General features: G+C 41.1%; 2 protein-coding genes across 2 annotated transcripts in view; one reads left to right on the top strand and one right to left on the bottom strand.

The window, feature by feature from the left end:
- METTL8 (methyltransferase like 8) overlaps positions 1 to 4141 on the top strand; it is an 85326-nt gene that overhangs the window by 725 nt on the left and 80460 nt on the right. The window lies entirely within an intron of this gene.
- DCAF17 (DDB1 and CUL4 associated factor 17) overlaps positions 1 to 4141 on the bottom strand; it is a 48273-nt gene that overhangs the window by 28495 nt on the left and 15637 nt on the right. The window lies entirely within an intron of this gene.

Genomic DNA, 4141 nt, shown 5'->3' with positions numbered 1-4141 from the left:
GAGGATATGCCATTCCTACCACACTAAGTTTTCAGTAAGCATGTCCCAGACGAGACCCATTGCTTTGCCTGTAAGTCCCTTTGAGCATGGTGCCTTTGCGTCTCCCACGTGGCCTCTTGTTCACACATGGGCTAGGGTGTGATTGCATCGGACTGACAAGGCAAAAAGTACAGTAACTCTGTGAGTGTGCTGTTTTTAAGCGTTTAGGATGAAACTTTTTAACCCTGCTAAATTTCCATCCTGCTAAATTTCCTTTGGGGCCTGGGCTTTTGCTGATTTTTCATGACTTATTTACAGCATACTGTGGAGTGCTTTGTATATTTTTAGAGAGCGCTATAATAGTTAATTTGGTAATTCATGAATGCAGCTGTCACTGAGAAAACAGACCCAGAAAAGATAACTGGATTTTCTTTGGCTGAAATGAAATTCAAATCACTGCTGAATTGAATTCATCTTTTTTTTTTCTCCTTTCCCTTCACCCCCATTTGCTTGTCTTTCAGTGGTCTCACAAACAAGTCACCCAAGGGACAGTCGTCCTAGCTGCCCTCTTTTCCATCACCTTCAACCAAGTACTTTTGATTCTGTTATCCATCTCTTCTTCATATCCCCCCTACCCCAAGTAATTTAGGGCCTCACCATTTTTTCACATTATTATATTATGTAGCCTCCTCTCTGCCTTACTTAAATACTTCCAATTCCAGCCCTCCACACTGCTGCCAGAGTGATTTTTCTAAAGCACAAATCTGTCATTTCCCTATTAAGTCTTTCAGTGGCTTCCAGTCACCCAGAGCAGAATTTCTCAAACCTACGTAGATACCTAGGATTTTCTATGGTGAACTTAAAATATGTTCAGTACATTAGATATATGCAAATATAAAACTGTATATAAACTCCTTATTGTTGTATCTTTTGAACAACTATAACGCTCAAACAGTTGTACATTAAATGAACTATGAAACAAACTCTGATGAATGCTTATTCACTGATACCAGTGAGACTGTTTGCCAGACCTGTCATGCTTCACTGTTCTTGGAGGCGTGAATTCCTTATAGAAAGACCTGTCCTTACTGCCCTTGCTGCTGCTACTGCTAAGTCGCTTCAGTTGTGTCTGACTCTGTGCGACCCCATAGATGCAGCCCACCAGGCTCCCCCATCCTTGGGATTCTCTAGACAAGAATACTGGAATGGGTTGCCATTTCCTTCTCCAATGCATGGAAGTGAAAAGTCAAAGTGAAGTCGCTCAGTCGTGTCCGACTCTTAGTGACCCCATGGACTGCAGCCTACCAGGCTCCTCCGTCCATGGGATTTTTCAGGCAAGAGTACTGGAGTGGGGTGCCATTGCTTTACCTGGTGACGTCACCTCTTTTCTTTATTTAAACCACTGTAAAAACCTTCCTTTGTTCCTTGTGTTAAGATTTCATTTGACCTTCACTTGACAAACACCATTTACATAAAATAGTCTCCATGTCTCTCATTAACCTGTGCCAATGACAAATAGTCCCACTTGTTAGCCAGTGCAGTTCTAAACGCAAACGTGATTTGAAATCAATCAAATTTGATTGTGACAATGATTAATCAAAGGGATGATCCAGAGTATCCTTTTGTTCAAAAAAATTTTGTTTAGATTTTTATCAAATTGAAAATAAAAAGTATCCCTAGGGAATTCTCATCATCTTGAGACTACATGTACCAATCCCTCATGGTCTGTATAGGTGCTTTATAGGACAAAGTCTGTAAGTCTCAGTGTAGTATACAGGGCACTTGTTATCTGCATCTTGCCCACATTTTCAGCCTCATCTTTGCCCATCCTTCACATTCGCTCCTGTGGTTCTGACACGTTTCCTCCTTGCTCAAGCCAGGGTCCCTTTACATTAAAATTTTTCTTTATCTGGATCTCCCTTCCTCTCCTCTTATCCATTTATCTCAAGACTCATGTCAGGTATCTCAGCTCCTCTCACTTGTCCTGACCCTTTGGTCTTAGTGATAACCTTGCCTCTTCTCTTGTGTTACTCTGCATTCACTGGCTGTAGCACTATATTAGAATTGTTTGTCTTTCCAACGTTTGTTTAGAGAGGTCCATTCATTCATTCAACATCCATATGCATTAGCCACATTCTAGGCACTGTGCTCTGGATGCATATGTATGTTGGATGAATGTTAGTCACTCAGTCATGTCCAACTCTTTGTGACCCCATGGACTGTAGTCCATCAGGCTCTGTCCATGGGATTCTCTAGGCAAGAATACTGGAGTGGGTTGCCATTTCCTTCACCAGGGGACTTTCCCAACCCAGGGATCGAACCCAGATCTTCTACACTGCAGGCAGTTTCTTTACCGTCTGAGCTACCAGGGAAGCCATGTTGAATGAATGGGCTCTTCTAAAAACAATGTATGTATAGATTCTATTATCATTAACTAAATACTTTTAACATAGAACTATATTTAGTCTTTATTCTTTAAATATAGGAAACCACAGAATTAATAAGAAGAAATGTTGTTTTATTTGCTGAATTGTGTCTGACTTTTGCAACCCCATGGACTGGCCTACCAGGCTCCTTTGTCTATGGGATTTCCCAGGCAAGAATACTGGAGTGGATTGCCATTTCCTCCTCCAAGGGATCTTCCTGACCCAGGGATCGAACCTGTGTCTCCTGCGTTGCAGACAGATTCTTTACACTGAGCCAACAGAGAAACCCAGCCAATAAGAAGAAATAACTTAAAAAAAAACTTTTATCCCTAACAGTTCTCCCTATAAAGTAGATATTTTCTTGTTGAAGGTAAAATGGCATAAACCCCTAGCTTAAGATTTGGAAATGACTTCTCTGGGAGGCCTGGCGTGCTGCAATTCATGGGGTCGCAAAGAGTCAGACACGACTGAGCGACTGATCTGATCTCTTAATTTGGGGCATAGAACAAACATTAATTCTTTTTTTTCATTCTGTGTCTATATGATGCTTTGAGAATACTTAACCATCCTTGCCACGATACTTTCAAGATGAAGAAGAGATAAGAGTTCAGAAGTTAATAAAATGCTTTTTGTTCGTATATTTTGTTTAAAGAGGGCTAACAGAATAAATATATAAAGCACTCTGATTATTAAACCTAAACATTTACTCAGAGACAAAAACAAATTTGAACCAAGGCCACAAGAGGTCATTCATTCAACATGTAATTATTTTCATCTACAATGTGCTGGGAACTATTTTGGCATAGGGTTTAACTGATCAGGGAACAAGATCCTCACATGTCCAGGGAGATAGACAGTAAATAGATTTTTAAAATATTTTCAGGTAGTGATAAAGTACTGTGAAGAAGATAAAACGGGGATGTGCTTGATAGTGAGTGGTTGGGAGCCCTGCTGTACCCAGAATGGTCAAGAAAGGCCTTTCTGAAGAGTGGAGTTTTGAACTGAGCCTTGAATGAGGATGAGCCAATCTACACAGAACTAAAGTTAGAGTAGTTCAGGCAGAGGGATGTTCCAATACAGGGTCCCCAGGGCAATAACAACGTTGGATTATTCTAAAACTATCAGAAGGCTAGTACGCCTTGTCAGGAGTAAGGAATTTTGGATTTTATTCTGTGGTGAAGGGAAGCCATGGGACACTCTGGAGAAGGAAAGTAACATGATCTGATTTGTTTTGATGAGATCATTGTGGCTATAGTGTAGAGAATAAACTGCAGGGGCACGAGAATGGAAACAAGGACATGGTGGCTGTGGCACTGGCCCAGATAAGCGACGGTAAATGAGCTAGAGTGGCAGGGGGAGAGGGAAAGAAGGTAACCGATTCAGGATATATTTATATTAAAAGCAGAATTGACAGGACTTCTGATGATTTGAATATTAAAGGTATTAAAAAATATTAAAGATACTAAATAAAAAGTGTCAGTTCAGTTCAGTCACTCATTCGTGTCCGAGTCTTTGCAACCCCATGGACTGCAGCACACCAGGCTTCCCTGTCCATCACCAACTCCCAGAGCTTGCTCAAACTCATGTCCATTGAGTTGGTGATGCCATCCAACCATCTCATTCTCTATTGTCCCCTTCTCCTCCTGCCCTCAGTATTTCCCAGCATCAGGGTCTTTTCCAGTGAGTCAGTTCTTCACATCAAGTGGCCAGAGTATTGGAGTTTCAGCTTCAGCAAG

The sequence above is a fragment of the Bison bison genome, unplaced genomic scaffold, assembly GCF_000754665.1.
Source record: "Bison bison bison isolate TAMUID 2011002044 unplaced genomic scaffold, Bison_UMD1.0 scf7180017864190, whole genome shotgun sequence".
Lineage (NCBI taxonomy): Eukaryota > Metazoa > Chordata > Mammalia > Artiodactyla > Bovidae > Bison > Bison bison.
The sequence above is the reverse complement of the archived record's forward strand: the minus strand, read 5'-3'. Positions and strand labels throughout refer to the sequence as shown.